This window comes from Berghia stephanieae, chromosome 4 (assembly GCF_034508935.2).
Source record: "Berghia stephanieae isolate SIO BIC M18660-M18661 chromosome 4, UCSD_Bste_1.3, whole genome shotgun sequence".
NCBI classification, from domain to species: domain Eukaryota; kingdom Metazoa; phylum Mollusca; class Gastropoda; order Nudibranchia; family Aeolidiidae; genus Berghia; species Berghia stephanieae.
The window spans coordinates 64,532,234-64,544,733 of record NC_088363.1 but is presented as its reverse complement, the minus strand read 5'-3'; the positions used below and the strand labels follow the sequence as shown (position 1 = coordinate 64,544,733).

Below are 12,500 nucleotides of genomic sequence, written 5' to 3'. Positions count from 1 at the left end.
ATTTTAAAAACAAACACTGCACACATCCGATTAACACACTCAAGTTAAAAGGGACAATGGGGAATTCAATATCACCAGGAGTGAGTATCACATGCCTGACACGCCTCAAAGAGGGATGGGTAACAGGTACAACACGATTGTCATTAACGGAACAATTAGGTCATTGTGTGTGGCTGCGACTCAGTTCAACGTCAAGATGCCTCTTGATGCCCACAGTCATAGCACAGTCAATGCATCGCCTGGTTGTACCGTGGGAATATGGCTGGAAGCCTTCTCAACCTTTAAAGCCACACGCTGTACTGATTGGTCAGTGGCACGAGTACAACTCGAGCTGTAGTAAATTCAAAGCGGTGTGATTGGTTCAAGTTTTGAGGCTCTGTAAGGGTTTTTTAACACCAGGTCAACAATGAATTTCATTGTTTGTGAAACAGAAAATTAAAAGTGTTACTTTTTATTGTTAAATTCTTACATACTTTCAAGACAATGACGACCTGTGGCTTAGCCTTAATAGCCTTTAAGGCCCTACGCCACTGATCATGATATTAGTTTTATTTAAACGAATCATATGCATAGTGAAATTAATGAAGTCTATGATATCAAATGACTTTAAAGACAGAAAGGTCCCTATAAACAAATCCTAGGAAAATGTCTTAAAGGCAAGCCTGAGAGAAACAGATATATTTCAGGTGTCTGTACCAGTACAGCATTGAATAGACAGCAATAAGGCCTCTTAAGAAGACCTTCAGAGCAATACTGCCGTAATCTGGAAATACCCATATTTTAAAATCTGGCCAGAAAAACTCATCCTTCAAATATCGATCGATTTAAATGACTCTCACCTTGGTAAAAACTCTCAAACCCGGAACTTCGGCGAAGTCCCAGGTCTGAGAGTTCTTGCCAAGATGAGAGTCATTTAAATCGATCGATATTTGAAGGACGCGTTTTTTTGCCAAATTTTAAAATATGGGTTTTGTCAGAGTACAGCAGAATAAGACCTATACGGCTGGAGTTTATCCGGAGTTCTGTAGCGTTAAACAGAAAACAACAATTGCTTACGAATCTTTATACAGGACGCTTGTCTAATCTAAAGTACTTTCCACAGGATCTAAGTAACATGTTTCCCGATTCTATGTTTGGACAAATGGAAAAGAACAAACTTCGACAACACCTCTATTCGTACTGATCCCTTTACTTTGGGTCACCAGGAGTATGTTCTGTTAGTAGGCCATCTCGTAAAAAATATGGTTATGTTATGGTCTTTATGGTTATGGTAGTGACAGTAATGGTGATGATTTTGATAATAATAATTATAACAATAACGATAATAATGATAATAATAATAATAATAATAATAATAATAATACTATTAATAATAATAATAATAATAATAATAATAATAATAATAATAATAATAATAATAATAATAATAATAATAATAATAATAATAATAATGATAATAGTGATGGTGATATAAACAATAATAAAACAATCCTAATTAAAATGATGATAATGTTGGTGATAATGACAGTGATATTATTAGTAATAGTGACACTAGCATCATTAGTAGAATAGGCAGTAGAAGTAGTAGTACTGTACTAGTAGTAGTAGTAATAGTAGTAGTTGTAGTAGTAGTAGTAGTAGTAGTAGTAGTAGTAGTAGTAGTAGTAGTAGTAGTAGTAGTAGTAGTAGTAGTAGTAGTAGTAATAGAAGTAAGAGCAGAATAATTGTTTTATTCCCCAAACCAATACACATTCTTATTCATGAAACAAAAATAGTCACAACGCATGTCTAAACATATATGTCCCCAATAGAAACTTGAGGTCAAGCAATGACCAATGAATCCCTGTCAAACCTAAGCCATTGCGTAAAATAGGTGAACAGTCTTTTCAATTTTCGGCCCCCCATTTTTGGAACTCTCTCCCATCACACGTGAGATGCTCGGATTCATTGACAACGTTCAAATCTCGCTTAAAGTTTTATCTTTTTACGTCATAATGTTGCAATATTATTTTCATATTTTGTTGTTGTTAAATTGAATTCGTATCACGTTTCCTTCACACTTCTCTCACTGTAATATGTTTTGTTTTATATCACTGTAAAGCGCTTAGAGCCTGTGACAACGGGGTAAAGCGCTATATAAATGCCATTTATTATTATTATTATTATAAAATAAGACATTTACTTACTTGGTTATTTAAATTCATATCGTCAGCAGGTGATATAATCCGAAAAGAAGGGAAAGAAACCAAATATATACTACACCAGTCCAATTTGAATAAGTCCGTTTCAAACAACGAAAGTAAATCCAAAAGTCGCTATACAATAATCTATAGGAATGCTTTTATAGAAAGATAGTCCCTGGAAATATCATTTTAGAAGAGTCACAGACACATTGACGGCATCTCTTGGAAATAATTATTTACAGGCCCTAACCTTTTTCAGTTGACAGATGTATTCCGTGTTTTTTATGGAGTAAAACCATATTCGAATAATTAGCTTTTCACCGGTTCAAGGAGAGACGGGTGATGTCTGCGATACTTCCGTTTCCATTGTATTTGTGATGTAAATTGTAACACTCAATGGTTGCCGGCTCGTTAACTGGCTATATCACTGTCGCACGCACGAGAGAACTCATCTACGGCTTATTAGAATGGTGACGGCACAAGTAAAGGAGGAGAAGAAAAAGTTGAAGCAACAGAAGATACAATAATAATGCCGCTATACAGTGAGTCTGTGGAGGAGAGTCAGTACGAGACAAGACCGCAATTCCAGCAAGTCTGCGACCCACCATCATACGAACGTCGCCGTGGAAAGCAAGCAGTAGTCGAGTCGTAATCGTGTAGATAGTAGCGGTACGGAATATCGACGGAGAGAGAGCCAAGTGGGGTGGCAGCGATGATGATGTCGAGTCGAGCGGCGGAAGGCTATGTTTAGTTGGTTATTGTTTATCACGACAGGGTAGAATGAGAATGGCGACGCACGAATCGAATGACAGGGAGACAGACAAGCATACGACTGGTAAAGATCATAGGGGCAAGAATCTGCTTTTGGAAAAATGAAAACTCGTGGCATGTGGTCAGGATGGAGTCATCAGGGAAAAGAAAATTCAATTAAAAATTGAGTGAAAACTTTTACTATGAAATCAAATTATGTTAGATACAGATAGATCTAAGTACCTTTCAATAATAGATTCCATATACCGGGTTGGGATAATAGGTAGTCGTATAGGATTTGTAAATAAAGATTCTCTAAGCATTCACCCAATGTCGTTTGTCGCATTTTGGTTTTACCTCGCGTAGTATGCTGTCATGTATTTTTTTGGAGGGTGGGGGGGGGGGGGGGGGGGGGCGGTGTCATAAAAAAAATCCCTCTTTATATTGAATTACATCTGATTTAAAGAGAACCTAGACTAGATGAAATTATTTGTTGGAATGGTGATAAAATTGAAAGTAGGAATTATTGTAAATTATGATCGACGGCAGAGACATCTTCGGCACACCGATCTCTGTTTTTATTATTATTATTATTATTGTTATTATTATTATTATTATTATTATTATTATTATTATTATTATTATTATTATTATTATTATTATTATTATTATTATTATTATTATTATTATTAAAGCAATGTATTTATGATTTCATTGTTTTTTGTTGTGGCTGTAGAAGGATTTTGAGCCCGAAATGTCCATGCTTGGTATTTTGTTATTTTGTCTTGAAGATGCTATATTAATGTTTGTTTAGTGCTTTTCACAGTACACTTCTTCTAACATCATAGAATCATTTTGACTTACCGTTTACAACCTGTATAGTATGTGAGTTAAGTCATCACATCAGCTGTACTTTTTAATGTCTTACCTTAGATTTTATACCAAAGTAATAATTAGCTAAAAAAATATGTTCAGAAAAGTAAACATAATGAAATTTCATGGACTTTAGACCCAAGTAAAAGTCAAATGTATTCATTTACAAAATCCTTAACAATTTCAACATTTTCAAGATAAAATGTAAAACCCAAATATAAAATCTCAACAATCAAATAACTGTAAATATAACAAGCTAAAAAAAAAACCCAACGCATTAAAAACAATTATACCCCCCCCCCCCCCCACACACACACAAAAGATTACATCAACAACAATGCACCATTTGTCAATTGAAAAAGCTCTATCCACTTGAGATCAATTGGCTGTAAAATTGTCTTAGGTACTCCGGTTGAATGAGTATGGCAGTTAAAGAATGGAATTTCAAGTGACTTTGAGGGTATACAATTTAAATGTATGATAATGGATAAACTGTATCCTGTACAATGTCTTCATTATATTCTATGGGTCGATATTATTTAAATTATTTTTTTCATGATAATATCAATTTAAAAAGCGAAAATAATACTATTATTACAACCACCACCACTACCACCACCACCACCACTACTACTACAACTACTATCACTACTACTATTACTACAACAACAACAATAACAACAACAACTACTACTACTACTACTACTACTACTACTACTACTACTACTACTACTACTACTACTACTACTACTACTACTACTACTACTACTACTACTACTACTACTACTACTACTACTACTACTACTACTACTATTATTATTATAGCTAATACTACTGCTGCTTCTACTACTACTACTACTACTACTACTACTACTACTACTACTACTACTACTACTACTACTACTACTATTACCACCAACACTATCTCATTATGAATTCTTCATCCCAATAGCCATCAATTGTGAATTGATATTCATTCATACTATCTCTCTCTCTCTCTCTCTCTCACACACACACACACACACACACACACACACACGTACAAGACTGGTTTTTATTGAGTACTCGCAGACACTTAACTATCAATAACAAAACTGAATCGAAACTCTGCTATCAATCACCTGCATCTACTTAACAATGCTAAGTTAGAAACCTATAAGACAACAGTAAGCCTTCCATTTAGAAATGCGTATTTGTTCTTCAATTTACTCAGTGGCAGCTAGAGATTCCCACTTCGGTAACTCTCACATAATATTGTGGTTCTAATTTTACTTAGAGCCACTGTAACAAATTAACCGGACGGTCGTTCTTGTTTATCCAAGTGGACTTTGCCTCTCAGCCAGTTTGGTCGGATTGCAACACCCCTGTAATGCCTTTATGGGTAAACTAGGGGAAAACCGAGACCCGATTATCTCTCCCGAGAGGTGACTTTAATTGGAAACCTTCGTCTCCGCTAAGTGTAGGAGAACAAACAATGCCAAGAAAGCGAATATCAAGCACTTTTTACCCTGATAGATTGTGGCAGATAAGACCTGATATACCAATGGGATTGTAATTGTTGTGGGCAATATCTGTGCTATAAATAATGTATGAATTCATTGCTCAAATACATTATTGCAAGACTGGTCTTGATTTGTGACCACGCAGCCACATTATGTAGAACATAAAACCTAACGGATAAACCAAACTAATTGTGGATATTTTTTTTTCTTAGCCGCCATGCCCACCATATCTGTTGCGGTTTTGATGACTCTGATATTCGATTTCACATATATATTTGCCGGTATCAATGTCTATTTAGAAGTTAATAATTATAAGTTAACAACCAATAATTAATGTCTGATTTGTGTCAAGTAACATATAAAAATGATGGTCTATGGGCCTGATGGCTTCAAAGACTAAATGAACTTTATGTGATGCAAAGAAAACATTTTGCTTTTAAAAAGTAAATTGCGTGATGCTTTGCAACTCGCTCTCACAATAAAATCAGTTCTAGTCCCAGAGGTATAATAACCAGATTATTTCAAGCGTTACCGCATTCTTATAGTTTGAATGCCAACCCCCCCCCCCCCCCCAAAAAAAAAAAAAAATAAAAAAATAAAAAAATTAAAAAAAAAAAAAAATAGCGTCCGCCAAATTATTTTTTGCAGTTATCAAGGTTGAACATCTCTAGATTAAATATCTGAATAGTGCTCACTTGAGCATTTTATTGAGCATTTTGAGAAATTACGTCACAAAGGTCATGAAAATGTCATTTTAAAAATTCATCAGAAATCATTGTATAGTATACAGAATGAAAGATTTAGTCAAATTAAATGCAAAAATACTTCTATTTTTCAAATTGACCAAATAATTGACAAATTATTAGCATTTTAAATATCAAAAAGGTCAAGGTCACTGCCAAGTCGTCTCGTAAAATGACCCAAATGTTGCCGTGTTTGATATCAAATTAAAAGTCTTGACACGGCCAATGCAGAATTATGGATATTTATGCTCTTTGTTCATGTTTAAATTGTCTAAAGCTTTGAACGTTTAATTGGGATAGTGAAAATGCGTACGGTTCATCCCAACATAATACCGTTTTGAGACGATGGGTCACAGTTATCACTTTCGTTTCTCTTCCAGGGCAAGATATCGACTTTGGTTGTTGATTTTTGCGTCCACGAGCCACAAAAAGAATGAATTCAATCAATATGACCGAAAAATGACCCCTTCACGAATGCAAAAACCACACCGGAATAGTAGTAATTTTTAATAAAAAATCTTCACTCAAACTGGAATGAAAAACTTTAAACAATAGCGCATTGCTAGTGCACGGATTCACGCTGAATAAACAGTCGGGTGATCTATTCGCCGCCGTTGTTGTGGAAACAATGTCCCCATCTAGCAACCACCGTCCAAATATCGCCGTCTCTGGCCGTCATTCTTGGGACAACAAAAGACGCATGGACACCCTGCATCCGGGCTTAAATGGATTATAAGGTGGAAATCGCCAAGGCAAACACTCGAAAGTGGAGAGCACCGTCCACCGTATTTCTCAGTTAATCTAAGATTCTATTATAACCAAATAGCGCCAGAAACCATTTGCATCTAAATGTGTTCTTATCCATTTGGTCATGCATTTACAATTATTATCATAAACATGCAGAAAGAAACTAAAACATAACGCCTCGCCAGAACCCTTTCCAGCAAAACTACTATTGAATAAAAATATTGGCTATCGTTTCCAGTTTGTAGTTACCCGTAACAAGGGGAACATTATTTCACCAGAAGTTTTGAACCAAAAAATAAATAAATAAATAAATAAACAAACAAACTAATAAATAAATATACAAATAAATAAATAAATAAATAAATAAATAAATAAATAAATAAATAAACAAACAAACTAATAAATAAATATACAAATAAATAAATAAATAAATAAATAAATAAATAGATTTATTAATAAAATGATAAAAATCAAATAACTCTTGAGAAAAAATCGTAAAGCTGTTTAAATTTTCTGGGCACCACAGTTCGTTTGAACAGTTTTCTGCCCTTTGTCAAAAGGCGTCAAGTTTCAATGCAAACTGGTGTGTGGACACGAACTGAAAAAGAGAACGCCGTGTTAAATAACAAAAGCAAGGCAGGCTACTGAGGGAACTCATGAACTCAAATACATGCGAAACTAATAATTTAGTTGACCAAATTAAAAAAAAAAAAAAAAAAAATTGCGGTAGACCTCCCATTAAAGGTACCATTTTCTGATTAGATAATATTATTATTTGCGCAAGACTCTAACACTTGGGACAGATGTTATGGTTAATTAGGTCATTGACCACACCGAAGGTTGCCTGACTTTGTCTCAGGTCGAGATGCGGTACCTACTCAGCCATTATCATTAGTTGTTACTCGTACAAATGAAAAAAGAAAACGTGTTCTTAACTGATAACGAACACTATACAGCTTATATTCAAATAAGAATAATGTTATCTAGATATATAATCTCATTCTCCCGGCCACGAACCATATTGGTCAGTTAATTCAACCCAACCCTTTAATCGAGTAGCCACAATGGAAGTGTAAACACAGTGCATCAGTTAACATTGAACAAACATACGTTCCGCTCCTTGCTCGCTTCCTCTGTAGTACAAATCAATTCTTTCCACTCCATCTTTTGTTGTCCGTTCGTGGATTCCGTTCTGCGGTTGGCATTCATGGTGATAAAATTGCCCTGCGAGTTAGTTTTGCGGGAAGATGAAGACAAAGACACCGTGGTTATCAGCATCTGTTATCGTAGAGCTATTTGTTGAAGCCGCTATTAAAAGTCCCGAGAGTATCATTGATCATAATAATTCAGGCAACGCCTAAGACATGCTCTTGAATAATTAAGCTCTGGCAGTCGCTTCTGTCGCGGTCCAGATTATAGAAAGTTGTTTTATCCATTTCAGAATTACGTCCAATACATTTTTAGATTGCATTGTAATTTATTCGTCGGGTTTGAGAAAAGAATTAAGCAAATGATTGAAACTACACCATTTGATTGTTTTATATTATTTGAAGCCAAAGACGCTCAGAGGGAGCAAACTTTTCATTATAGAAATTCCATAACAATTAAGAAATGATATTTAGTTGTGTTTTTTTATCAAATGATGATGTAAGTGAAAATATCATAAATAATGTTCGATATGGCCTTGCTTTTGTGAAAGGAACATTAGTTAATTCACATTTTAACAGTTCTAACCGAGATCCCGTTAATCATTTAAACTGTCGTGCTCTGGAAGGAACAGCATTTAAATATTTGGCCAGAAAACTCGTCCTTCCAATATCAATCGATTTAAATTACCCTCATCTTGGCAAAAACTCTAAAACCTGGGACCCCTGGGACTTTAGAAAGTTTTTTTTCCAAGATGAGCGTCATTGAAATCGATCGATATTTGACGGAGGAACTAGCAAAATGTTTAAATACTTGTCTTTCCGGAGTACGGCCGTTAACTGGTTAATATCATCTTGCAACAGATTTGTGGCTGACATCGGCGACAACGAATTTCCAGATCTGTCTGGCTTTTGTTTTATGAAAAGAGTCAATTGTTCTTTTTATTTTTAGGCTTTTACTCATTATTTTGTTAAAAGTCGGGATCCCTTACTTTCTCAAAAACATGACGTTGTCCTATTATTTCTCTAATGATTCTTAAAGTTAAAAGATATTCAGAAAAAATAAGAGAACTATTGTAAGCCTTTAATCTCTCAGATCAAGAAGCATACGAGAATTTTCCTCGCATTTTTTTTTCTGGACTGCAACACTGAGAGAATCGTTCAGCTCCTCTATCCTTTGCCGACCCCTTTGGTCTGGACGAGATTTCATTCGGGGATAAAATATAATGGTAAGTACGGTGGATACCGTCATTTTCTCCTCTCTTCGCAAGACATGCTTTCCTCTTCTTCTTCTTCTTCTTCTTCTTCTTCTTCTTCTTCTTCTTCTTCTTCTTCTTCTTCTTCTTCTTCTTCTTCTTCTTTTTCTTCTTCTTCCTCCTCTCCCTCCACCACCACCACCTCCTCCTCATCTTCCTCCTCTTCTTCTTCTCATTCTTCTTCTTCTTCTTCTCTTCCTCCTCCTGCTCCTTTTCCTTTTCTGTTATTACACTTTTTCTTCTTTTCTTTTTTTCTTACCAGCAAACGACATCAAGCTGACCACAAACGCTATCTGCACATGTGCAGGTTCATTAATCGAATTCATTCATGATAAATCATCGATATGAAACCATCTGGTATTGCGGCCCAATCGGTTGTGGTATGATCCAATTGAATTTTTCCTCATCTTTCGTTTTATAACCAAAGTGAACTCAACACACTTTGATTTTGTTTAAATGTCCCATGTATCAGTACTGTAATAATGCGTCATTGCCGCGGTCATAAAACTGATACTCTATTGTAATAAACAAAGTGAACGTAGTTCAAACTGGTATTGATATTTAAAAAAAAGAATTATTTATTGCAATCGTTAGTTATTGAAAATGTCTGATTCAATTTCGATCCCAGATTAAAGAAAAAAAAACACCCCAAAACCCCCCAAAAACAATCTCTTTTGTATTATCATATTATGTTCATGTTATTATTTTATTGTATGTTTTATGGTCTAAAGATGTGTAAGGTTGGTGGTTCCTGCTAACATCAAGTTATTATCAAACAGGATGGCTTTGGCTCACCATGAAATTGACTGGATTATTTTCGTCGACTTTGTCATAAAGGAAGAAATGCAGCGTGATCTGCAGACAAAGACGGGGTTATTAGAACAAATACGGGCCTTGCTACAAAAAAAAAAAAAAAAAAAAAACTGAGAGGAGGGACCTGGACGCGAACAGAATAATGAATGGTTAGGATGTGAGAGAGGGCGAATGTTTTCGGGGAATATTGATGTTATTGTGTTCGTTTGATTAATATTTTTCCTTGTTTTTTTTTTCATGTTTTATAGTCAAATGAATATCAGAACAAGAAAGATTGACTACACAGTTAGATACATCGTTTTATTTCTTTTAAAAAAATATAAACAACAGATATTTTGCAATGAAGTAAAATATCTGAAATACGATATATTATGATTTCGAGATTCTGGTGGGCCATTTAGGCTGATCCGAGAAGGGCTTTCGAGAAAGAGGTGTTTGTGTGTGTGTGCGTGGGGGGGGGGGGGGTAGGTGGGGGTGAGGGGGAGGGGGTGTATCTATTTCACTTATCTCATTCCACATCTTATTTTTTCTAATGATTCTTATCCTGCACCTGTGCCAGATTCTAGTTTTATACTTTACATAGTTTTACGAAAAACAATTTTAAAATATACAAACTCATTTTAGCTTATTTTTATTCTTGTCCTCGTTTTGTTTTTGTCCTCGTAGATGATATTACGTTCGTGAAGTGGTGAGGAATTTGATTTATTGTAGTACGAACGTTATTCTTTGTGAGGGAGATAACATTGAATTGTATTGTTACATTGACTATAAGTGTACTTGGGGGTAATACAAGATAGCTTTGTTTAGAAAATAGAAAGTCATAGATTTGATACCAGACGAAATAAGACTAGTACTTTTTATGGATTGCACATTATTTTATGGTCGTTTTCTCTTTATTCATATATGGGAGGTCACTGTGTTTACTATCCCCCTACACCGTATCTGTGTGCTGATTTGATTTCTGTCTTTGTCTTGGAATGGGATCACGTGCGGTTATGTGGTCATGTGGTATGACACTCGCTTTTGGATCGGAAGGTCCTGGGTTCGAACCTCGCTCTGTGGGTAGTTGAGTCCTTGGAAAAGGCTCTTTACTCACATTCTCTCACCGTACTCAAGTGTAAAATGAGTACCTGACCGTTAACAACGTTGCTCTGTCGGAGCACGTTTAGTGATTTTGCGCTATAAATTTTTAAGTTTTATTGTTTTGGTCCTTGCCAGTGTTTGGTTGAGAGGGAAACAGTCAAATCTATATTGTTAGTTTTGGGAGGTGATATTTGTTTCCTTGTAAATCATTTCTGTTATGTTCTGATCGTTATTTATTTTTTGTTATGAACATATCTTGTAAAAGTGAGTGTATTCTTCTTGGTGGTGCTGGTGTCTGGATGAGACACTTAGGTGATCTCAAGCATTATGGTGTACTCTTGGAATCTACATATGTGTTCTCTCTGTTAACTAATTCCCCTTTGTCTCACTTTTTCTTGGGTGCTTTAACTGAAATTCTAGATTTTCTTTATACTTTCTCGTTTTCTTTCTTTTTAAAGGGGGCAGATATGACCTAAATGTGTTGCAGGCGCCGTGAAATCCTTAAAGGCAAAACGATATTCTAATCCGGTATTGTTTTGTCATAATCAAATTTCCAAGCATATAGAATAGGAGATATTAGAACGTACCATCTGTAAACACTCTCCTCTCAAAACAATTTGACAAGAGTTGTTCGTGTTTTAAATTGTGTCAAGCATGAAGAAAGGAATGAGAGATAGAGCTAGAGCCTCGTATAATAAATATGACGATATTATGCGCTCGACTTGTGAAGTGAAGAGGACAGACGATTGGGAAAGATGATGACTCTAATAGGTTTATTTTGAAACTATCAATTCCAATTTGTTGGACGTTGTTCATATTTCTTAGCATAAAAAGCGCATTGAGATTGTCTGTTACCTAATGGATACGACACTGTTATAATATGTTAATATGCTTTTCTAGAATTATAAAACACCTGCAACCTAAAGTTTATATTTTGGTATCTGAGGCTCCAAACGGGGAGTGTGACAATTGTTTGCTACTTTTTGGATAGGATGCTATCAAACACAACGTGCTTAGATCGTGGCCGTCGTTAACGTATAGCCTGACACTTGCCAAAAAATGACATCAAAAGACAAGTCTATGGCCGCAAAAGAAAACGAATCATGAGTTGTATTCAATAGTTCAACCAATGGAATCACTTGTTTCCTTGAGCACTACTAACGACAACTCACTAAACGCTGCACAAACCTAAAAAATGACGTCAAACTACAAGTTCTGGTGGGTTCTTGTGTCAGGCTATAAGTTAAAGATGGCTCTGCTCAGATACAGATAATAATCACGACTGCTTTAACAGAAGGACTATAAAAAATCGATTGATATCCGTCCTCTTGGTTGAAACTCATGTGTTCTCCCTATTGAGCTATATGGGATGTAGGCGTCCTCTGCCCCTAAAACATATAAAGGA

At 35.4% G+C, this 12,500-nt stretch overlaps 1 protein-coding gene across 12 annotated transcripts in view; it reads right to left on the bottom strand.

The window, feature by feature from the left end:
- Nucleotides 1–12,500, bottom strand: part of LOC144971022 (protocadherin gamma-A11-like) — a 249,409-nt gene that overhangs the window by 152,139 nt on the left and 84,770 nt on the right. For 3 of the 12 annotated variants that reach the window (XM_078911313.1, XM_078911323.1, XM_078911322.1), the window contains exon 1: nt 2,187–2,815. The exons of 8 other annotated variants lie outside the window; for them this stretch is intronic. The gene's annotated coding sequence lies outside the window, so the exon portion shown is untranslated. Of the gene's footprint in view, nt 1–2,186; nt 2,857–12,500 lie in introns of those variants that run through there. One more of the 12 variants, XM_078911312.1, reaches the window with a different exon arrangement.